The 25,117-nt window shown below is 47.0% G+C and overlaps 1 protein-coding gene across 1 annotated transcript in view; it reads left to right on the top strand.

Annotated features, from left to right (window-relative positions):
- Window positions 1–777: 777 nt before the first annotated feature.
- Window positions 778–25,117, top strand: part of RHBDF1 (rhomboid 5 homolog 1) — a 105,021-nt gene continuing 80,681 nt past the window's right edge. Inside the window, exons 1-2 of the mRNA XM_075899185.2 lie at window positions 778–835; window positions 22,825–22,880. The gene's annotated coding sequence lies outside the window, so the exon portion shown is untranslated. The remainder of the gene's footprint in view (window positions 836–22,824; window positions 22,881–25,117) is intronic.

The following is a 25,117-nucleotide window of genomic DNA, read 5'->3' on the forward strand; positions in this document are numbered from 1 at the left end:
TTTGTATCGTCTCCAAACTTTACAGTGATTTTATATTTTCATCCAGATTATTGATAAAGTTATGGAATAGCATTGGGCTGAAAACCACTCCTGCAAGACCCTCTAATACAGCCCCACTAATTGACACACTACACATTAACAAGTACAAGTTGAGCTCTAATAGACAGCTTCAAAGGCATTTAATAGGGGCCATATTGCTTCGGTACTGTGGTATTTCTTTAATTAGTAGTGCCTTTGTAAGTCAAACACCTTGCATAAATCTGAATACATTATATTAACCACTGGTGTAGTCTTGTTCAAGAATTATACTGAATTTGTGTGATGACACCTATTATCTGTGAAACCATATTGATTGCCATTACTGTATCTCCAACCTCTCTCCTGGACACTGGTGGACACATCCTGTGTTCAGACATAACGTGAACACTGTTATCCAGGATCAGGAATTCAATATTCCTGGCCATGGGAACAAGTTGCTTACTAGCAAGGGCAGTGCCCCACTCCCCTGGCAAAAATTTCCTGTAAGGGGCGTATGCTGCCTTCATTAATAGCACCTGAGCAAAGGTCTTGAGGTCATGAGACAAGGGATTGGGATTACTGGGCAGGGAGGGGCCAGTCCATTGTGTCCTTGCTGTTTCTCTTTGAGCTTCCAGAAGCAGGGTCTGTGGGTGATTCAAGAAATGCTGGGACTCGGTTGACAGGCTTTCCTCGTTTCACTTGCTTCAGACAAATATTGGGTTCTTCCAGCTTTCTGACTTCTCCTTGTCACTTCCATAGGTACGGTTGCTGTCAGAAGTTTGTTCTAAGCATCCGAGGCGGGAGTGAATCTGAGCAGGTGAGCAGCTGTCTCCAGTTCTGTGCAGCAGCTATCAATGCCGCCTTTCTCAAACTGCCAGTGTCAGGGAAAGGACAGGGGAAGAGAAACTGAGCAGCCAGGCCGCTGAGGATGCCAAAGCTTGTGGAATATGGGAGTACAAATGGCAGCCCATCCGGGGAGTCATGGAGAGGGCAGCACTGTTAGGAAAAGACCTTTAATTTGGCAAAAAATGTAGATTTGGTGACATCTGAACAGTTTGCAAATTTGTGCTGATTTCTTTTTTGTTTCAAATTTTCATTAATTTAAAAAATACTCAAAATCTTAGTGAAATTTTTAATTTGGGGTCAGTCAAAGCTCTGTGTAAATGTACCATAGTATAATGTACAGTGCCGGACTAAGGGGTGGGCTAGCCGGGCAGCTGCCCAGGGCGCCAACCTATGGGGGGCACCTGGCTCCCGTCGGGCTGCAGCAGCCCCCCAGGACAGGGGCCATGTTAACTCCCGGCCCCGCAGCACCGGTTAGCAGCACCCTTCCCCTGCAGCCGCAGGGCCCTGCAAGACCAGGCACAGCCTCCCCCCAATGGCCCAGGGCTGCGCCCATCGGTGGTGGCCAGGCTGACTGTGCAGCGCATGTCCGTGCGTCCGCCCACGCGCCCTGGGGGCGGGCCCGCGCATGCGTTGTGCGCCCGGAGGTAGGGCCGCGCATCCCGGGAGTGGGCCCGCGCATGTGCCGTGTGCCTGGAGGCGGGGCCGTGCACCCCGGGGGCCGTGCACCCCAGGGGCGGCACCACACGCCTGGGGCCCAGGGCACCAAAATGGCTCGGGATGGCCCTGATAATGTAACCTAGCCCTGTAAGATGGGAAATACAGTCTTACTCCAGGGTGCCCAGCTTCCCATCTGTACAGTTGCTAGACGAAAATCTGAATTTGGCAGTGAACTGAAATGTGTCCCTTGTGATTTTTAAAGTGTCTTGATCAGCCCTGCCTACAGTTGCCAACATGATATTTCCGAAATAAGGGACAGTTTCTTTAGCCCCCTTTCTTGTTTACTTCTGGAGCCAAGATCACAGAGAACTTGATTTTGGGGAAATGACAACCCACAAACTTGCAGTATTTGTAGTTTACATTTATTATTATTTTTATTTTATTTTTATTATAATATTTTATTAACAAGTACTCATCTACATTGTCTGAGGGTATTTCTTGCTGCTTTTTTCCCCACCTACCAACTTCTGGTTCTGTTGTATGAAGATAAAGAAATCTTTGCAGAATAACTGGAAAATTATGCAAATTTGGAGTTCATTTTCTAATTACCTCTGTGTTGTAGCTTTTCCTCTCATCAGACCATTTATATTCCCAATTAAAGGAAGAAATCCTCTTTACTAATACGTTTGATCCTGGTACAAATGACACAATTTAGAATACGTTTTTCCAGGTATTTTTGAAACACATTACGGCTAATTTGGAAATGTCATTTCTTCATGATTTTATCATATCTCATATGGTGCAGAATTCCTCTTAGAGCTGGCCCATGTTTACAATGTATTTCATTTTGAGTACTTCTGTTACATTCTCAGAATCTGAGAAACTAAACCAGAGATGCCAGTAGCTTGATCGATGTGTTGTCAGATTAAAAATCTAAACAATTTTCTATCTACTGCTAAGGTTCTGCTAGACTATTCGTTGATTTTTAAGGTTTTACAGTTACAGACCAACTCGGCTACCCCTCTGAAGCTTTTGAACAGGGAGATATGTTTGCCATAGTTCTCATTTGCATTATCAGCAGAGTATGCAATGTTAAGTTGGTGTTCCCAGTTTAGGCAGTTCTTGACACCATAATGAATGTCACTTGCAAGTCCACCACTGTCTCCATAAAACTTGAGCAACTTGCACTGAATTCCAGCTGATCTGGTGAAGTATCACAAGCACCCCAAACCTCTCATCCCCAGCCAGAACCCTCATTGTGCTCCCCTCCCCTGCCCCGTGATGCCAACCCCCTACCCCGGCTGGCCCTCCACACAGTTTTCATACTGAGATGTGGTCCTCAGGCCAAAAAGTTTGCCTACCCCTGCTCTAGGCCCACAGAGCCTTGGTAGGTGGGGTGGGAATTTGGGTGTGGTTTCTGCTCCCTTTGTGCTGCCTGTTCAGTGCAAAGAAAGGGTAACAGGGCAGACTGTCTGGCCTCTTGACCTTTCTCAAATACATGTTTGGCCCCAGGCTGAGAGGGTAGAACAGAGCGGCTGTAACATGTCTCACTGCCCAGCACTGGCTAATGATTAATTCTGGAGATGGGAAACACCCATGCGTGGATTGTTCAGGAAGGTGAGAAAAGCAATAGCATCCTGGAGAGGAAACCTGGGGTTCTCAGAGGTGATTTCAGTGTGAGTCACAGATACAAATAGAAAAGCAAAACCCAAAGCCAGCTGACACAGCGAAAGGAGGAAATTTGCCAAACTGTTGCAAAAGAGACTATGTTAACTCCTTCTCTGCCAGTTCTCCCCAACACCTGTTTTGTTGCCTTCATCCATTAGTCCTTTCTCTACCTGCCCTCTCTTGCATGCACTGTACTGCCCTTCCCTATAAACCCTTCCTCCACTATCCCATGGTCCCTATCTACCATTCTGCTCCTCCATTAACATTTTCTCTGCTTGTCCTCCTGTACCACCAATGTGCTCTGCTTGTGTGTTAATTTTTTCCTGCTAACTTACAGTGTTACCTTTGCCCATTCACACTTCCATTGGTGGTCCCAGTCCTGGAAGATTTCACTACAAATCCCAGACCATCATATGGAGAAAAAGGGTCATTTTAATAGTTGGATGCCAAGTAATTGTATTTGAAAATTATTAAAAATATTAGGCCAGTTCTACTAATTGTTTCTCTTACATTTCAGGGGTGTGGATTCCATTACTTAGTTACCAGGGTCTTTAACTTTCTTACTGGTCACCATCATCAGGAGACCAAGCAAAATTGCAATTAATAATCATGGCTATTTTATTATTAAAGAAAGAAAAATAAAACCATAAACATTAAACAAAACAACCCAAATGACCAAACACAAATGAATAATTGATTACTTTGGTTACATAAATGAATAATTGATTACTACAGTCTTTCGTATGTGTCTTTGGAGGAGAGCTTTTAACAGAAATTATACCGTTGAAAGTGGACCACCTCTGGAGCATTTTTCATTTGGTCAGCTAAGACCGAAGTATATTTTTCCCAAAATTATTGTGAATTCATCCTTTAGTATCATTTTTTGATACTTAAAAACTGTTTGTGATTGGGCAAAAAAATATTGCTTAAGGGAAGATAAATCCTTTTAGTTTATAATTGGGCAGAGTAACCAAATCTTATGAAATCAGAGAAAATAGTTAAATTAGCTACTCAGAAAAAGTCAGTAAAGAGCTGTTTTAGGACAGGCTGGTCACAAATATTCTGAATCTTAAATCCAATTACATCCCAATATTTCTCTGCTTACCAATGTTTAGCCTCTGTCTCCTCTCTAGGAATAAATGGTATAACTGTCTAGTGATTAACAGGAGAATTGTTAATACTTTAAGTTTTACAACAACATTTCAGTATCCTAATAAAATAATCAGAAGAGTTAAATCTAATCCCTTATCAGTGTCTTAGTTAAATTTATCTCACAGATTCATGTTGAAGTTGTGGAGAATTTTTCCTTAGGTTGGTTTCTTCTTCAGTTTTCTTGTTAGCATTAACTGTTAGTGGCAGTTTTCCTTGTAAAGTGCAGTGTTTGAACCAGGTAGTGGGGGAGAGGGCATAATGTGTGGGAGGGGTTTTCATTTCAGAGTTTGTTGGTGCTTTTTTCCTTCTTAGTCCATAAAATTAGTAAAACACACCTTTGTGAGGCTTTCCTGGAATCAAAGTTGGTGGCTGTCATCCTTTTACTGGCTCCATGCCTTCAGGATGGGCTCAGGTGACATTTTCATCTCCATAATATGAAGTGTGTTTAATGAACATGCAACATTTCTTTACTTCTTTGTTCTTGTGGCATGAAAGCATCAGATAACTTTGAAAGTTCGTTTTAACTCTATTATTCAATGCATTTTCTGCGCCATGCTCTCCATTTTATTAAGTGTTTGACAGGAAATGAAATTCGGTTTTTAAAAAGTCCAAACACTCCTGTTCTTCATACAAAAAGTTTTTAGTTCTCAAGAGTCTTTTAAAATTCAATAGCTCTTACGAAATCTTTAGCTTAAATAATTAAAAAGTTGGGCTAGGTCTATATTAGGGGACAAGTTCAAATTAAGATACACAACTCCAGCTATGTTAATTGCGTAGCTGGAGTTGAAGTATCTTAAATTCATTTTGGCGCCATCCACGCAGCAGGAGTTCAACGGGAGTACTCTCTCCCTTTGACTTCCCTTACTCCTACTGGCATCAACAGGAGTGCCCTCTCAGTTTGAATTAGCGTGGCTTCACTAGACCCACTAATTCAAACCTCAGAAGATTGACTGCGGCAGCTTCGATCTTCTCTGTAGTGTAGATAAGCCTTTGGTGATTCTTATAACAACACTTCAGTCTCCGTGAACACTCGGTAAGAGATTTGAAAGTGGCCATCCTTCAACAAAAAACTTCAAAAATAGACTTCAAGGAGAAAATACGGAGTTGTAATTCATTTGCAAACTTGACATTGTTAATTTGGGCTTGAATAGGGACTGGGAATGTTTTCCTTATAAATACTCATGCCTCTGTAAACTCCATTTCAATTCATCTGATGAAGTGGGTTTTACCCATGAAAGCTTATGCCCTAATAAATCTGTTAGTCTCTAAGGTGCCCCAGAATTCTTTGTTGTTTTGGCAGTATTGTAATGCAAATAGTCGTTAGTACTACAAGAAATCCTTGAATAAGTACAATTATATTAATTGGGGAATTAGATAATTGCCTGCCATGCTCAGGCAAACGCACATCCCAGGCTAACAAAAGACCTTTCAAGAAATTGTTGTGAAGATGGTACTTTCTTTAATAACCATTGAAATGTAAAATACTATTTTAGAAACAGAAATACTTTTTTTTAAAAACTGAATATAGGAAAGCCTGGACTGATCTGAAGCAGCATATTAAGTATTTTGAAGGATTTTGTTAAAGTGATGTCTCAGAAAATGAAATGAATATAGGGCAAAGTCTTAAAATGTAAAACTCTAGAAGATTCATAGAGCCATCTCCACAAAGCCAGGAGCAAATGAATCAGAAAGCTGGCTTTTGCAAGAGCATTAGAAGATTGTACATGTATGAGCTTAGAAAGCATTTAGAGCAGCCCACTGCGGTGATAAGCCGATGGTTGATACCTGAATCTAGTCAAGGCTCTAGGGGTATGTCTACACTACAGCACTAATTCGAACTAACTTAATTCAAATTAGTTAATTCGAACTAAGCTAATTCGAACTAGTGCATCTAGACCTAAAAACTAGTTCGAATTAGCATTTTGCTAATTCGAACTAGCATGTCCACATTGAGTGGAACCTGAACCGAGGTTAAGGCTGGCCGGAAGCAGTGCCGACAGGGCATCAGGTTAGGACTTAGAGCGTAGAGCTGCTGGCTCAGGCTAGCCGAGGGCTGTGCTTAAAGGGACCTGACCCCCACCCGGGACAGACAGTTCTCAGGGGTTCCCTGCTCGCTTGTCTAACTCGATGAGGGACAGCAAAGCAGTCCTGGCTTGGAGTGCCCTGAATGCCCACACTTGGCACATCACAGCACGCGGCCATCAGCCTGGCTGCACTTGCCGTAGGCTGCCATCCGGGGAGGGGTCAATTGGGGGGCTGAAGGAGAGCTTCCACCCTGAGGAGCCCGCAGAGCCAACCCAGTCCTCCCCATTGGGGGCTTATACCCCATTCCTCCCTCACCTCCTTCCACTTACCCCTCCCTAGCCCCCCTTCCCGATGTACAAAATAAAGGACACGTGTGTTCAAAAATAGAAACTCTCTTTATTGAACAAAACTCGGGGAGACTGGGAAAAGGAGGTGGGAGAGGGGAAGAGAGAGGGTGGGAGAGGGGAGGAGGAAACCTGGGAGGAGGGAGCTGGAAGGGGGAAGCCAGAGGAAGAAGGAGGAGGGGAAGTATCAAACTATGATACGCCATAGCTTCAGTACTGTGTACAGATGTGATCTCCTCACCCCAGAAAAGATATTTTGGCTTTGGAAAAGGTTCAGAAAAGTGCAACTAAAATGATTAGGGGTTTGGAACAGGTCCCATATGAAGAGAGGCTAAAGAGACTGGGACTTTTCAGCTTAGAAAAGAGGAGACTGAGGGGGGATATGATAGAGGTATCTAAAAGCATGAGTGGTGTGGAGAGGGTGAATAAAGAAAAGTTCTTCATTAGTTCCCATAATAGAAGGACTAGAGGTCACCAAATGAAATTAATGGGTAGCAGGCTTCAAACTAATAACAGAAAATTGTTCTTCACAAAGCAAATAGTCAACCTGTGGAACTCCTTGCTGCAGGAGGCTGTGAAGGGTAGAACTATAACAGAGTTTAAAGAGAAGTTAAATTCATGGAGGTTGGGTCCATGGAGTGGTATTAGCCAGGGGGTAGAAATGGTGTCCCTGGCCTCTGTTTGTGGAAGGCTGGAGATGGATGGCACGAGACAAATGGCTTGGTCATTGTCTTCGGTCCATCCCCTCCAGGGTACCTAGTGTTGGCCGCTGTCGGCAGACAGGCTACTGGGCTAGATGGACCTTTGGTCTGACCCAGTACGGCCATTCTTATGTTTTTATGTTCTAAGCTCAGGGCTCAGGGTCGGGGTCTCACTCGACCACCTTGATTTTCATGCAAACCTGCTCCTGGGTGGCCAGACTGGCAGCTATCCTGCCCTAGACGGCCACTTTCCTGTGCCTAGTGCGGAGGTCATGTACATTGGAGGCTTCCCCCCAAACCTCGATGAGGTCCACGATGTCCGCACTAGACCAGGCGGGCGCCCGCCTCTTGCGGCCCCGGACAGGCTCCTGGGAGCCGCCAGCCTGGTCCTGGGAAGAGGCAGAGAGCTGGGTGGCAGCGGGTGTCTGGCTCGTGCCGTGCCAGGTGCAGGGTCTGCTGGCTGGGTGCTGGCAGGCTTGCACCTGGCACGGGCACCATGGCCAGACTGTGCCCCTTTAAGGGCTCCGGGGCTGGGAGGGGGGCAGATGAGTTTCCCTGGTGGTGCCCAAAGTGGCCACCAGGGCAAGCTGGGGAGAGCTAGCCTCCCACTAGTTCGAATTAAGTGGCTACACAGCCCTTAATTCGAACTACTTAATTCGAACTAGGCGTTAGTCCTCGTAGAATGAGGTTTACCTAGTTCGAATTAAGCGCTCCGCTAGTTCGAATTAAGTTCGAACTAGCGGTTTGCCTGTGTAGCGCCTATGAAAGTTAATTCGAACTAACGGCTGTTAGTTCGAATTAACTTTGTAGTGTAGACATACCCTAGGAGTCAGATGTGTGTCTTAATCTACAATAGTGAGTATGGAAAGGGAAGCAATCAAAACCCTGGCAAATGATAAACACTGTCTCACCCCTCCAAGTCAGCATTTCTATGAGCAAGAACTGCTCAGAAGAACGAATAACTAGGAACAACAGCACAAAGAGAAACTAAAGTTCCAGCCAACACTAATTCTTGCATCAAAATGCCTTTCCCTAAGCCCTTGGCACCATAGGCAGATGAAATTCTCATAAGTACTCCCTTCTGAAAATTATTCACTTTTGTTATGATTGTAATAGGATATGAAATATCATTGAAACAAGGTTTATTTATAGCTTCTCCTTAAATGATTGGATGATGTATTCCTGGAGAGGAGATGTAAGAGAACCTTAATAAAACAGAATGAGACTTATTTTGAATTGAAGGTCCATAATTTGTACATATTTGCCCATCCCAAACCACTTCTTTAAGTGAATTGTGGATGTGTAAGAAGCCTTGTGACTTTAAGAAACTGATTTATATTTATTTTACAGTTAATGAGTTGTTAGGGCAATGCTGAGGTCACTTGTACTGCTCTTTTTTTAAACAAGTTAGGGTATTTACTATTCATCAAACAAAATTCTTCTATCTATAAACTGTTTTAGTTCATCTGGGATAAACTGAACAGGATCCACCTGCTGTTTTCAGGAATCATTAATTTCTGTTTTAATCTACTATATGTTTTAGAGAGTTTGACTGTCTGACAGTTTGTTCGAGAACTAACTATAAGAGCTAGGACCACCAAATTCGGTATGCAGCTTCCTCTTATCCTTAAAGCAATATACAGGTTTGATTGTGCCAGGAAAATGGAATGTGTCTGGAATGGGATTGCTTCTCAAACAGAACCATACAGAAAAGAGACAGAATCACCAGGCTGATGAAAAAGACTGGCTGGGGAGATGCTCCCCCGAGCCTTCCACCTCCAGGTGCCCTTTATAGAGGGCAGGAGGCCTGAAGCTTTCTGTCCCCCGTCTCCAGATTTGTATGGGGATGTTTCTGGCTATTCCCCCTTCACCACTGTCAGGGAGTGAGCGGAAATTGTACACACTTAACTGAGTTAAGGATCCTAAGCAACACCAGATAAATGTGCTAGCTTAGAAGGCATATGTGCTGATAGCTCTGCACAAGGAAGTTACAATGGAAAGCATTGCAGATCAGTTAATATATTTACTTTCTTTTTCCTTATTAAATACATGATTTATAGATAGAGATTTTAGTGTGTGTCTGTCTGTGTGTTTGTAATTCGTTTCTTCAAGAATTCCTCTTAAACGATAAGAGCTAGAACCCCCACATTTGGTAGGCAGCTTCCTCTTCTCCTAACTTAAAGTACAGTTGTGGTTGGGTTGTGCCAGGAGAACTGGAAGCCCCGGGAAAAGGGTAGTTTTCCATTACATGAAAAGGGAGTGGCTGCTTTCGGAGGGATGTGATATGAGAGTCGCCGCTGGGGGGGCAGTGAGCCTACAGGGAGAGCCATCCTGCAGAGTGTCCACTGGGGACAAGCCATACCACCAAGGGAGTGGCCAGCAGGGCTGGTTGTCCGCCATCTTGCTCGCCAACACACAACATATCGAGTAAGTAGCCCCCTTGCCCCAAACCCTTTCCTTCCTCCCAGCCCTTGGCTGCAGCCCCAGGGGGAGGGAGAGAACAAATCCTGGGTAAGCTGAGGGAGTAGCCTGTAGGGGGAGAGAACAGGCCCTGGGCAGGCTGAGGGGTGGCCTTGGAGGAAAAGAGGTAAAGAACAGGCCCTGTAGGGGTGGCAGGGGTGCCTCTGTCCCCCAGCCTCCTGCACCCCCATCCCCACATTCCCAAGGCCCTCCCTGAAGGACCTGGGCATCCCCAGGTAAGTCTGCTAGTAGGCTATAATCTTGAACTTCTGCTTGCTTGAGGTTGTGGTGCCCCAAAGGCAGGGTAAGAACCACGTGTGTCTGAAACGAGTAGTCATACGCCTGGATTGGTTTGCAGAGAAACAGTTACTATGAATTCGCCTACTCAGCCTTTTTTACCTTGACTAATTTTAGTAATTGTAGGAAGACATTTAATTGACACTCCACACCTAAAGCACCCTTTACTCACTCTCTCCACTTCAAGCCTGTATTAGTACACAAATATTGGGAATACAGAAATGGAAAACTAAGGTTACATGAATACAACCGCTCTCCGAGTTACGAACAAGTTACGGACCAACACTTGGTCCGTAATTCGAACTGTTCATAACTCGGACCCCAGTGAGTTACACGCGACCGCGCTGATCGTAAGCGCAGGTCGCGTTCGTAACTCGGGGTCTGCCTTTATGACCGCTCCATGGAAGCTTTGGTCGTAAGTGCGAACGGTCGTAACTTGACCGTTCGCAACTCGGGGAGCGGCTGTAATTAACTTTAACACTCAGTTTACTCAGTGAAACCATTAAGAGAAACATTATCAATGAACTGCACCCAAATAACCTTAACTCTGTTCCTGGGCTCAATCCAAACTTCAAACAGAAATTTGCATTACTGGATAGAGATGTGTACTACATATGAAAAAATACTTTACAAGAAAATGTAAGTTCCACACCAAGTACTCAAAAGTTAGGAAATGCCAAAATTATGGGCGCTTGTGTAACCCACCCACCTTCTGGGTGTGGTTCACTGTCCCATCTAGTGGCACTAACACCACTTACAGAGAGAATAATGAGTCTTCTCCAAAGCCTGAGCTGAGTGGCAGCTGGCTTTTGGCTCACACACTAAACAACAGAGGTTCCCACATTTGGTTCTGCCTGTTGGCCTTACACTAGTGTATAAGTTGATTTAACAAGATATAGAGAGGCAGTAGTAGCAAGCAGAAGTTTTGGAAACAAATGGTTACATATAAATACATAATATTCTAGAGCACCACTTAATTTCATTCAGCCCATGGCATATATCTGTGCTGCAGGCCAGAAGCCCTGGCATGTCCCTTGTGGCAGTAGGTACAGGGTAGATCAGGGCAGATCTGCATGCTGCCCCATTCCCAAGATCTGGTGCCACAGCTCCCATTCGCTGCCGTTCCTGGCCAATAGGAGCTGCAGGGGGAACACCTGCAGGGGTGAGAGATGTGCACTGTATAGAGCTGCCTGGCCTTTCTACCAAGGGGTTGGACCTGGCAGCCAATTCTGGGAGCAGCATGGTCCAAGGGCAGGCAGGGAGCTTGCCTTAGCCCCTCTGTGCTGCTGACTAGGAACTACCAGGTCAGAGCCTGCAACCCAAATCCCTTGCCCCAGATTGGAACCTCCTCCTGCATCCCAGCTTCTTTCCATAGCCTGCACCCTGACCTCAAATCCCTGCCCCAGTTAGGAATCCCCCTAACTCCCTGCCAGACCTTGCACCCACACTCCAACCCCTGCCCTGAGCCCACTCCCATATTCCAAATGCCTTGGCCTCAGGCTATAGCCCCCTCCTGAGCCCCCCATGTCTCCAACCTCCTGCCCTGAAGTACCTGAGCAATGCCAGGTGAGTCTTCTAATCTAGTCTCTTATAAACAAAAGTATCAAATAACATTATTGTAAAACAGTGTATCATTGCCTGTCAGAAGTTGTTTTATTTCACATTATGGAGACCCACACAGCTGTGTATGTAAATACAGTTAAAATGTATCCCCGCATAGCTTCAGAATAGCCAGAGTGCACTGGCTGCTGGCCCTGCACCTGGGGACTGTAGAATAGTTAACTAACCAATAAAAATTCATGAGGTTAATCAACTAATCAATTAATCATAATTTAACATCCCTACTCCATAATCCAGTGTTGGCCAATCATAAATTGTGTCAGTGTTGTGCACCACTTAGGCTATGTCTAGACTGCAGGCTTCTTTCGAAAGAGCCTCTTTCGAAAGAGAGCGTCTAGACTGCACGGAGAAATTTCGAAAAAGCGGCTTGCTTTTTCGAAAGAAAGCATCCAGTGAGTCTGGATGCTCTCTTTTGAAGAAGCCCTATTTACATTGAAGAACGCCTTCTTTCGAAAGAGGAACTTTCGAAAGAAGGCGTTCTTCCTCGTGAAATGAGGTTTACCGCCATCGAAAGAAAAGCCGCGTTCTTTCGAATTAATTTCGAAAGAACGCGGCTTGAGTCTGGACGCAGGGGAAGTTTTTTCGAAAAAAGGCTACTTTTTTCGAAAAAACCCCTGAGTCTGGACACAGCCTTAGTGAAAGCTGATCAGCAACCTGCAATAGCTGTTCTGTTGTGTTATTAGGCATGATCCCAAAGACACTGTGCCCCTAAAAATTTGTATTGTGTTGGACTTAAAAATCTGGTAAGAGGTTTTAACAAGATTGTAAAAGGAGAATCACAAGTACTTGTAAGAGTAAGATTGTGTATATATTGTAGACTATTACTGTTACAGTAATAGTATAAACCAGATTTTTGAACACCTGCGTGCTAATGTTAACAAATACCACTTAATATATACATACATTCCTTTCTGTTCTAATTGCAATAAAATGTGATGATAATAGAAATTTTGGCCTTCCATGCTGAAAGAGAGACTTCTTGGACTGACCACCCTCTCAATAGAACATTAAATAGCTTCAAAACTTTGTGTTAAACAACTTATTGCCCAATTTTCAAAAGCAAAAGTACGAAAAGCAGAGCGCTCAGTGTTTACACAAATCGATGGCCCGGTGCAAATGGGTTATAACTCTAAAACAGACTTCATTTCATTCAAGGAATAAAGATTTTCATAACTTCCCAAACCCCGGTTCCTTTGGAAGGGAGACAGTAGCAGCTTGAATTGCAACTGTTTATGGCGCTGACCAGAAACACTTGGGTACAACTCAAAATGGTTAAAACTTTAAAGTGTCAGGGACTAGACAGTTTATTCTGTACAATATAATTGTGTTAGGATTAATAGAAAATAGACAAAAATCAACAAAATATGTTTATTTTCATATTCATTTTGAATGCCAAGTAAATAGGGGTAACATTTTATTCTAGACACCTCCTTTTTCTCTCTATTGAGCTGGTAGAGGAGGACAAAGGCATAGTTTGCCTAGGGTGCCAAAAATCCTTAGGCTAGTCCTGACCTCAGGCCCTGCCTTTCAGGGCAACAGCTGCTTTCTAGCATCCAGTTAAAGTCACTTGGCCTGGGCCTGCTTGTGTCCTGCCTCCTTCCCACAAAGCAACTGTCAGCCACTGATGTGGAAGTGTCAATCTGGGAATGCGGGGGTAAAGCAGGTGCTGGTGTGTTAGGGCACTGGCATCTGAGCACAGGGGTGATTTGCAGCCCTCTGTGTTGGGTTGGGGTGGAGAGGCAGGAGCAGCTCTGTGTTTGTGGGTGCTGCTGTCAAAAGCACACAGAGGCTGCTCTCTAGTTAGCTGCTGAGGAAGCAACTCTCTTTCTTTGCCCTTTATAATGCTGTGATGATCACAGCGTCTGGAATGTCTGTCAGAGGCCAGCCTGTCTGCTGGCCCTTCTTGCTCTGTGGCGTTAGTCCTGTTTTAGCTTGGACGAAGTGACGACTCTGTTGGCAGATAGCCCCAGGCCCAAGGCGTTCTAAAATGACAGGCTCCCCTTTCCCTGTCACAGACACACTGCTGCACCAATCAGCAGGGTAAAAAGAAAAGAAAACAAGTCCTCTGGGAAAGCAATATATGGCCATGTGTAACAGAATGGCCAGCTCACAGCCTGTGGGCCAGCATGCCTGGGTCTGCTACTGAGTCATGCTTTGGTCAGGTGCTAAAACCTTGCCTCGGGATTTAGGTAGTTACTGCTGAGTCATGCTAGCAGGTAAGTCAGCTAACTTTGACAGGGTGGAAAGAGACAGATGTGCCTCCTAGGGTCATAGGAAACCAAGCAGCGAGGACAGAAGAAGCCTGAAATGAAAAGCTCTAGGAAAAGCTGAGATCAGGCGGGGACGTAAGCTGAGTTTTATGGAGTTACTAGAAGATTTTACCCAGCGTTGCTCGGGTCTTAACTCAATTAATGTTTGTTTTTCTGCATGTAAATCATTGCTCTGAGGTAGGGATGGCCCTAGACTAGCTGCCAGCAACTGGCGCCGTAGGTGAACCATGCAATCGGCGCCCCCGCCTCCAAACCCCTCAATGATATTGCTCCACCATTTGGTGCCCCATTTAACGTGGCACCCTAGGTGACCGCCTAGTTCGCCTGTATGGACAGGCCACCCCTGCTCTGAGGTGGGACTGGGAATGAGCGGTTCAGTAGGCAGGCTGCCCCGAGAAGAGAGGATAACCCCAGCCCTCTCTCACCGCAACCAGGGCTGGCCTTAGACTGATTCACCCGATTCCCCTGAATGGGGCCCCGCGCCTAAAGGGGCCTCGCGCCCTGAACCCGGAAGTGTGCTGGGCACCATGGGTGGTGAGTTAATATTTAGAGCCAGGGGCCCTGCTCCAGCAATATTTGGAACTGGATCTCTCCCCTGGCTCTGCCTGGAGCAGTCTCCAGCCCCCACCTGCCGGCCCCCCCACGTGTTCACCCCCCCCCCCCCAGAGCATCCCCCTTGGCCCCGTCCTATCCCTGCTGTGTGCAGCTCTCAGTGCGGCTCCCCCTCACCGGCTGCTGTTGCTGCTGCCATATGCGGCATTTGCAGGTGAGCAGGGAGGACGGCCGGGCGTGCCGTGATGTCACGGCCCAGGACTTTAAAATGCCTCAGCGCCGTGTAGCGCCACGGGGCCTAGCTCCGGGTTCGGAGTCCGGGATCCGAGTGCAGACTCCAGCCCCGCAAAGTGGAAGGCAGAAGGTAGGGAAGGGGGAAAACTAAGGGGAGGGGGTGGGAAAGGAAGGGGCTTGTGGGGAGGGGGGAGAGGTGGGAGAGGAAGGGGCTTGTGCGGAGGGGAAAGAAAGAGGAAGGCACCAAGGGTGTGTCTAGACTACATGCCTCCTTCGACGGAGGCATGTAGATTAGCCAGATCGGAAGAGGGAAATGAAGCCGCGATTAAAATAATCGCGGCTTCATTTAAATTTAAATGGCTGCCCCAATCTGCCGATCAGCTGTTTGTCGGCAGATCGGGGGAGTCTGGACGCGATGCCCCGACAAAGAAGCCTTTCTTCATCGACACAGGTAAGCCTGGTTTCACGAGGCTTACCTGTGTCGATGAAGAAAGGCTTCTTTGTCGGGGCATCGCGTCCAGACTCCCCCGATCTGCCGACAAACAGCTGATCGGCAGATCGGGGCAGCCATTTAAATTTAAATGAAGCCGCGATTATTTTAATCGCGGCTTCATTTCCCTCTTCCGATCTGGCTAATCTACATGCCTCCGTCGAAGGAGGCATGTAGTCTAGACACACCCCAAGAGACAGGGTGGAGGAGAGACAAATGCCAGGGGGCCAAGTGCAGACAATGAGGAAAAGGGCAGGAGGGGAGGTGTAAGTGGGAGGGGGGACAGGGTGATGCTGGGAGAGGAGAAGAGAGGGGAAGGGCATTGAGGGCTAGAGCGGGGAGGGGGAGGTGCTGGGAGAAGGCTTGAAAGAAGGGGTGGGCATGAGAAAGGTGGGGATGGAGCAAGTTGTGTGAGGGCACAGAGGGGCAGGAGGGGAACGGGGCAGAGAGTGGTGAGGGGGTGGGCATCAGGGAAAAAGAGGGCAAGGGGGGCAGGGGCAGTAAGGGAAGGGGGAGGCACCAGGAGGGTGCAGGGCTAAGGGAAGGTGCAGGTGCCAGGGGATTCTGGGGTGAAGCAGAAGGGCAGACACCTGCAGAGGAGGGACCAGGACCAGAGGAGAGAGGCAGAGCAAGTGTATAGAGGGAGGTGTTAGAAGAGGGGATGAGGAGGGGTAGCTCACATGATCAGAGTGGGGCTACTGGAGGAGTGGGCACAAGGGGGAGCGAAGGGCTGGTGGAGGGGGGCAGGTCGCAGGAAGGCTGAGGGCAGTGAGAAGGGCAGGAGTCAGGACAGCAGAGGAGGGTGAGGAGTTGGGGGGCAGCAGGCACCAGGGGAGCTGATGGAGCAAGGAGAGGAGACATGGCAGCAGAAGGAAAAGGTTGAGGTTTATAAAATATTTATTAATAACTTGGGTGCCACAGTGGCACATCCAAACAAGCCACATGAACTCAGTACTGGTGCACAACACAAAATTCATTCTGGTCATGGGAGGAAACTCTTAGGCTAGGTCTACACTGGCAGCTTCTTGTGCAAGAACATCTTGCACAAAGGTTCTTGTGCAAGAAGTCCTGCGCAAGAACACGTCCACACTGCCATGTGCGAGCTGTGCTTTTGTGCAAGAGCGCCCATGGCAGCGTGGAAGCTCTCTTGAGACAGAAAGCTCCAATGGCCATTTTAGCCATAGGGGTTTCTTGTGCAAGAAATCCCTGCTGAGCATCCACACTGCCCTTGTGTGCAAGAGAGCTTACACCTGTTGTGCAAGAGCTACGCTCTTTTCTAAGACACCCTCTCTTACCACGCCATACTGTACATTTTCTTGCGCAAGAGCAGGAGGGCAGTGTGACTGCTCTGTGGGTTCTTGTACAAGAACGGCTGTACTTGTAGACATAGCCTTAGAGGGAACGCTTCCTCCAGCCTCTCTGCCCCTGAGTTAATGTCACACCCAGTGGGTTAATGCAATTGCAGGGTAGTTGCATGAGGGGAGTTTGGTGGGGGCCAAACTAATCCCTGTTGGTAGGAGGACGGTGGGAAAAGTCCTTCAAGAGGGGTGACATGACATACTTCTGGTCATATGTCCATCTTGCCCCAAGTGTGTTACCTCCAGAGGCCAGATTAATGTGAGTTGGGGGTGTGGCTAATGGGGGTTGAGGCGTGGTTAATGGGGGTCAGGAGGTGTGGCTAATGGGGATGGGGCGTGGTTAACGGGGGTCAGGGGGTGAGGCTAATGGGGCACCACCAAAAATTATACAAATCTGCCGCCCCTGCTGGCCCCGGAGGAGGAGTGCGTTGGCTGCCTGTGCCACAGGAGTTTGAGTTTACGCAGGGTTCTCCTGCGCCGCGGGAGGGTGTGTGTGTGTGTGTTGGCGGGGGATTTTTTGTGCTGTTTTTTTTTTTCTCAAAAAAATTCCTGGGAGTCTCTGAGAGAATCCTGGAAGTTGGCCAGGGCTCTGCTCACACCGCTCACTGTTAGCCCCTTTCCTGGGAATGGAGCTAGAGACAAGAAACTCTGGCATTTGTTTTGCAGGGCCTGTGGCCCCGGAGCAAGAGTGCAGACAGGCCTGGAACCACTGTGGGAAGGTGTCCCTATGAGTGTCAAGACACTGCCTCCTTGTCTTCTGACTCCTGGCAGTGCTGGCTACTTCCAGGCCACCTGCACTTGCAGCTCCTGATGATTTGCTTGTGTTTCTCCTTTTTTATTTATCCCAGGAGCAGCCCCTTTGGATTCTTGGCCCCTCTAGCTTGGTATGGCTGGATATCTAGCTAGACCAGCTCAATAGGCAGCTAGAAGCCAAGATGTCTCCAGAAGCCCAGGGAAATGTTTCCCAACTCTGTTAAATCCACAACCTGATGACTGAAATAATTGTAAAGTACTCCTGTGGACGCTGTTCTCAATCCTGAAGCGTGAATAAAGCGGTTAAAAAATCTAAACAGCCATGGTTTGTGATACAAACTAGTGGACTAGTTTCCTCCTTTCTACCCCAGTAAAGGAGTTCATACAGGGACTGATTCCTAAGGGCACATCTACACAGCAGGGCTAAAGCTGAAATAAGCTATGCAACATGAGCGATGTCAACTGCGTAGCTTAAGTGGAAATAGCTTATTTTGGCTTTTGGCACCGCCTACACAGTAGGAAGTCTGAGAAAAAGCACTCTTCCTCCGACTTCCCTTGCTCCTCGTAAAATGAGGGTTACAGGAGTTGGAGTAAGAAGTCCTCCAGCTCGACATTATTATGACATTATGTTGAAATAACTGCTTGTAGTGTAGACGCGGACTATGTTAATTTGGAATAATGTCAGTTATTCCAAAATAACACTGCTGTGTAGACGTACCCTTATACCCCATCACAATCCTCTGGGATGGAATATTTTTATCAGAGTAGAGGCCACTACTAGGACTTCTGATTGGGGTAGTAGTTAGGGATGGAAGTGACTAATCGACTACCGATAAGTAAATGCTTATTATGTAGTTGAGTAGTGACTCGACTAGTCACTTCCCCCCCCGTGCTTTCTCTATCAGAGAGAGGCAGCAAGGGGGGGGAGCAGGAACCAGTGCTGGGGAGAGCAGGCTTAAAAGCCAGTTTCCACCAGCACTGTCTGTGGGGGAAGGGGAGGAAGAGATGTTCCTGGACCAGGCGTGATACGGGACAGCTGATTCCGGCTTGCACCTGCTCCCCCTGCTATGCCTCTGCCTTTTAATACATTTAAAAGACAGAGCCACAGCGGGGTTAGCTCCTGAGGCCGGGAGCAAATCCTGCTGCAACTCTGCAGTTTCCTCCCTTATCGACTAATCGAGTAGTCAATTGAAATTCCATCGACTACTTGATTAGCTGATTACACACAATTTAACATCCCTAGTAGTGGTGGCGGGGTTTATAAACTAGACTAGTGATCCCCAACCTTTCAGGGTTGCCAGGCGCCCGGGGGTGGGGTTGCTCATGTGCCTGGCATCCGGGGCCAGCCCAGATCATTTGGCGGGCACACATAAATGCTCCAGCGGGCGCCATGGCACCCATGGGCACCATGTTGGGGACCACTGAACTAGACTATATCAGCAATAGATGAAGACTGATATAGACAGGATTAAATTAATTCCTCAAAACCTACATTGACGGTGTATTACAGGCCAAAAGAACCTTGTCACCATCCTCCCCTAATAGTGTCAGATCCCATACCAAGGAGCTACCCATGGTGGTAAACCATTTCATCGCTCCTGGGTGCCTAAAATCTGCATTAAAGCTGAGCACCAAGCACTGCAAAGATCACACCCATTCAGGAAGCCTTCTCAAACAGCCTGGCTCTGCCCCACCCGTATCCACTAACCAGCAGCTTGCCTGCATTCCCAGGGTTCAGTACATTCACGCACCACACCGTTCTTGACCCAAGACACATGAATGTGACCCATGCCTGTCCTGGCATGGTGAATCATGAGCAGCTGGTGTCATTCTTGACTGGACTAGCCAAATCTTATTCAGGGAAGGACTCTGCCCTTCCTTCTTCAAACATGCAATAGTCCAACCAGCACTAAAGTAACCCAGCTTGGACATACTGGTTCTGTCTGTATCTACGTGCAGTATGGTTGGGACAGTGTTCCCTCTAAACTTTGTCATCCATGTGCAAATTTTTCTATTCATGTGCAGAATAAATTTCCCAGTGTAGAAACAAAATACTTAGCTGTGGGTGCTCTGCATTTGAATCTCTCCTGAGCGGCTGCACAAGTGCATGGTTTACAAGGACTATTGCATTAACTTTATGAATGTCAGACAGGTGAGGTCCCACAGGACTGGAGAAGGGCAAACACAGCTCCTATTTTTAAAAGGGGAACAAAGAAGATCTGAGGAATCATAGATAAGTTGGCCTAACTGTAATACCTAGAAATATACTTGAACAAGTTATTAAATAACCAATTTGTAGGCATCCATAGGGCAACAGAGCTATAATGAGTAGCCAACATGGATTTATTTAGAATAAATCATGCCAAACCAACCTAATGTCCTTTTTTGGCAGGGTTATTGGCCTTGTGGATAGCTTTAGACATGATTTTTTTTTTCATTTTTAGCAAGGCTTTTGACATAGTCCTATATGGCATCTTCACAGGCAAACTAGGGAAAAGTGTCTAGATGAAATTTCTATAAGATGGGTGCAAAACTGGTTGAAAGATTGTATTCAGAGAGCAGTCCTTGATGGTTCACTGTCAAACTGGGAATACTCATCTAGTGGAGTCCCAAGGGGGTATGTCTTGGATCCAGAACTTTTCAATATTTTCATTAATGACTTGTTAACCAAGTTTGCAAATCCTTACAGAAGGGTCTGAAAGCTGTTGCAACCTATCAGAGATGCAGATGTGGATGATTGGAATCCTTTCGGAAAAGCAACATGCCTCTAGGTCAGCGGTCTCAAACTTTTTGGCCTGTGGTCTATCCCGCTCGATGCAAACCTTTGAGAACCACTGCTGTAAGACCAGGGGTGGCCAAACTTACTGGCCCTCTTAGTCACATATGACAATCTTCAGAAGTTTGAGAGCAAGGGCTCAGGGCTTCAGCTCCACTCTTAACAAAGCCTGCAGCCACAGTAGGTGCTCACTAGGGTTGCCAGGTGTCTGGTATTGACCCGGACAGTCCAGTATTTTTGCCTCCTGTCCAGTAAAAAAATTCAGAAAACACCGGACACCTAAAATGTCTGGAATTTTCTGATATTTTCCTGGCCAGGAAGTGAAAATACTGGGTGCTTACCTAGTTTTGCAGGGGTGCTGTCTGGCCTGGAACGGGGAAACAAGACGGCAGACAGCTACCGGCAGCCTTAGGGCCAAAAACCTCAAAAGTGTTTCTTAAAGGGGCCATGCTGGCTTTTTTATTTTTTAATGTTTTAATTTTTTTTGCTTAACAACTCTCAGGGTCTTTTTTTGCAGGGGGGAGTGTTCAGTATTTTTGGTTAAACCATCTGGCAACCCTAGTGCAGGGCTGAAGCCCTGAGATGACCCCTTTCCACTGAACAGAAGCTCTTACTCCACCACCCCACTTCAAGACAGAGGTCCGGAGCTCCCTGCTTCACAGTCAGGCAGAGAATGGGGAGGGAGGCTTGTAAGCCTTACTTTAACAGTAAAAGAACCATGTCTGGCCACCCTGCGCTAGACCCTGGATTGTTTTATTATATTTTCTTTGCATTGCCTTTGTCCTTAAATAAATGTACTTGGTGTTGAAAGAGCTATTTGGTCATAGGTTACCCAGAGCATACACTGTTCATAGCTCTGGAAAAGAAAGCAAAGTGAAGGGGATAGACATTAGGCCTGCTGGGAATAGCCCCACTCTGTTTTAGGGGAGCTGCACCCTCGTATGCCAGTCATAGAACTAAAATTGCAATAGTGGCATTGATGACTGAGCTCCTGGCATGGGGTAGACATCCATTCTTACCCTCCTCCACTGCTCTGCAGCCTTCAGCACCCCCACTGTACCAATAGTTCCCGCCCCGGTAGTGATGGGGAGAGTGTAACGCATACTGTGGGAATGTACGAGGGTCAGGATAATATTTCAGCAAAAGAAACTTGTTTGTCTCAGATTAAACTTCCATGAGCTGGTGGGTGGAGGCTAAGAAAGAGCAGCAGTGCCTCTGAACCACATGCTGGCTCCAAATTGCTCCTTTGGGAGGTGCCGAAAGGCCTGTAGACTCATCTCTTTTATTTCTGTTCCTGGACAATTTCTTTGCCTGGTTTGCTGGGTTGGAGCATCTGGAAATAATCTGCAATTGTTGAATTGCTCTGGTAGAAAGGAGCTTTGAGAATGATCTGTCTGTAGCCCTCTGCAACAGCAGCTAGTAGCCGAGCCTGTACTGTGCACACACCACGATGACCAATGCGGGACTGTGGAGAGACAGTCATTCTCTGCAGGGCTCTCCTGGACGCAGCACTCTCAGACTATTCACTGATTTCCCTGTCTGATATGGGTGTGAGTAGGAATGTGGTGGGGTGGGTGTGGTGCAGATGAGTTAACTCTTCCATGGGGGCAGCCTCCACACTGCTTCTTTCTCAACTGCATTTGTAATGCAGATCGTTAAGGTGAAAAGCAGGAAGCAGTAAGGCTGTAAACAAGGCAGCTGTTCTGAAGGTGGGGTGGGAGAAGTCCAGAATAAAAACGGCATGCATTTAAAACAAGAGGAAAAAATAACAGTGCAGGAAAACTGGGAACAGAGGGTGGACTTATGTATTGCCAGCATATGGAGAATGGAGAAATGAAGTGCCAAGAAATGGTGGGAGGAAAAACAAGGGCCCCAGAAAATGAAGGGCCGAGGGGTGGATAATAAGTCGGTAGGTAAGAGGGACTGGAGAACTGGAAATATGGTAACTATGGCAGTGGTTTTCAAACTACAGGTCACGACACAATACTGGGTCATGGCAAGCACAGAGTCTCATTGCTGAAGTGGGGTCAGGTGATCAGTGGGGGTGCTAAGGCAGGCTACCTGCTTGTCCTGGTGCCACAAACTGGGTGCACCCCAGAAGCAGCGGGGTCACAGGCCTGGCTCCTAGGTGTGTGTGTGGGGGGGGGGGAGTGGAGAGCGCACAGTGTTCTGCACGCTTCCCCTGCTCTTGAGCACTGGCTCCGCACTCCCATTGGCTGGGTACCTGCTGCTGGCTGCTTCTGGGGTGCAGCATGGTCTGCAGATCCAGGAGAGACAGGAAGCTGCCTTAGCCCCCCACCTCCTGCTGCACGAGCTGCTCGAGGTAAGCTCCTCCGGAAAGAGCACTGATACCCCCAAATCTGGAGTTCCCTCCTACACCCCAATGCCCTCATCCTCAACTCCACTACAGCGACCACACTCTAGTCAAATTATGTTGGGCTGCGGGCATCAACGCTTTTCTTCAACTGGGTCATGAGAAAAAGTTTGAAAACCCATGAACTGTGGAGCACAGTGTATGAGAAGGACATAGATGCCAGCCGTTGTGCTGCCATGTGACATCCATTCACATTACCAAATGGAATAATAGTGTGGATTTCTTACAGGTGAAAGGCAGGCCTGGTGAATGAAGCCTTCAGTTTATCTGCGGAGCAGCCGGAGGGTGAGTTTTCCCCACTCACTACCCTGCCAGCCTCAGTAATGAGATTAACAGTCAGTCTGTGGCCTTTGTAGTTCTCGGTCTCTCTGCCAGTTAGTGCAGAGTGTTGGGGGAGGGTGTGATGGGTTGGATCACAGAAGCCCCCTTGGGGTTGTCAGCTAGTGTGCCCCGCCGCCTGCTAGCCCTCTGGGGTGCTCCACCCTGTTCCAATGGTCCAGAAGTTCTAGTTTCCCCCAGCCAAGGCACAGAGTTGGAGTAACAGACCTCAGCTAAAAGGCCATTGACAGCACCTAGGAACACAGCCTGCATAGAGCACCAAAACTCCAAATAAATCCATCTTATTCTGTATCCAAGTTGTATACAGAGAAAGCTCATAAGTTTGCCCCCTTTATCAATGAAAGAGAGAGATGTACAGTGGTTGCTGACTCCCAGGTAACAATTATTTACACGGGGCTTGATAATAAACAAAAGTGTTTTTATTAAGTATAAAAAGTAGGATTGAAGTAATTGCAAGTGAAAACAGACAGACGGAAGTAAGTTACTCAGCCAAAATAAACAAAACACATCAGCTAATCCTAATACACTAAGAAACTTGTTACATTGAAATTCTTAACCCTAATCATCTCTTTCACAGCAAGCTAGCCTCCTAGCTTGGGCCCAATTCCTCCCCCTGTTCTTTCTTAGATGTTTCCATCAGGCATTTTGAGTGGTAAGTGCCATTCTACTGGCATATGGCCACATCTATTGTTTGGTTTCCCACTTTATATCCATTTTGTCCAAGGCAGGAATTTGATGTTCATTACATTTAATTCTGACCTCTTCCAAGATCACACAAGCAGCATCCCCCCCCATGCCATGCAACCTCTTTCATACAAACCTTGTGTGTCTCATCCTATGCTGTAAAAGGCAGCTCTCATTAATCCAAACACAATCCCTAGATATGCAACTGTGAAACAGACACAACATCCACATTTGTCTCTACGTCTAATGTTTTGCAATATCAGATGATTTCATCAGTTTTCCCAAGAGCCTCACACTCATTTGCATATATTTCCTTTTCTTCTACCGTCAGTGAGATTTGAACCCAAGCTGTTTGAGGTGGGGGGAGATGGAAGAAAGATTAGTTTTGATGAGGAGCACCCAAGCCAGTTTCAACATGCGCGTTATTTCCAGGTTACATAGCTATTTGTGAACTAGCACTGTCATCAGGATTGCCAGCTTTCTCCCACGGGACAGACCAGATGCCATTTGTCTCCACTGTTTCTGGAAGAATTTTTATTGTGGGGGTGCTGAGAGCCACTGAACCAAACTGTAAAGCCTTGTATATATTGGAAAGCAGGGGGGCTGCAACACCCCCCCATACCCATTCCCCCACAATGCTAATTCCAGATTTATGGCATTGTCTAAAATGCTTTGTGTTTTCATTCCTGGGTTTCTTCTTTAGCTCTGTGAGCAGAACAAGGTCTAATGCAGGGGTGGGTAAATACCAGTCGGTGGGCCAGATCTGGTCTGCCAGGGTTAGTCCCCGGTGGGCCTCACCACTACCGTATTTACTTGCATCTCCACAGGTATGGGGGATTGCAGTTCCCATTGACTGCGGATCCTCGTTTCCAGCCAATGGAAGCTGCAGTTGCTGGTACCTTTTGCCCACTCCGGTCTAATGGGTAGCTACAGGAGCAACAAGGGTAACAAAGCTCCCCACAAGTTGTCCACAGGGAATAATCTAGGTCTCTTACATCAAGAGACAGCAGCAGGATTTGTTAAAGGAGTGAATAACAGCTGCCCCCCCAAATCAAGGGAAGAGGCTTGGGTTAATCTGAAGTGCATCAGGAAACAAGATGCAATTCTTCACTGAGCTCAGCGCCCCTTCTCCAAAGCCCTAGGGCACTGGCGAGGTGCTGCTGACACACTGGGCAGATCTCTAGGGCACAGGGTGGTGAAATAATACTGGGCACAGGGAAGAGGGGAAGGTCTAGGTTGGATACTAGGAAAATCTATTTCCCTAAGAGGGTGGTGAAGCACTGGATCGGGTTCCCTGGGATGGGGGTGGAATCTCCATCTCGAGAGGTTTTAAGTCCCGTCTTGACAAAGCCCTGGCTGGGACGATTTAGTTGGGGTTGGTCCCGCTTTTAGCAGGGGCTTGAACTATCCGAAATCTCTTCCAATCCTGGGATTCTAAGAGGAGAAGGGCGCATGGGGACTATTGAGGCTTGCCCGCACGATGACAGCTACTCAGTGAA

Source organism: Pelodiscus sinensis, chromosome 15, assembly GCF_052426305.1.
Source record: "Pelodiscus sinensis isolate ZL-2025 chromosome 15, ASM5242630v1, whole genome shotgun sequence".
NCBI lineage: Eukaryota > Metazoa > Chordata > Testudines > Trionychidae > Pelodiscus > Pelodiscus sinensis.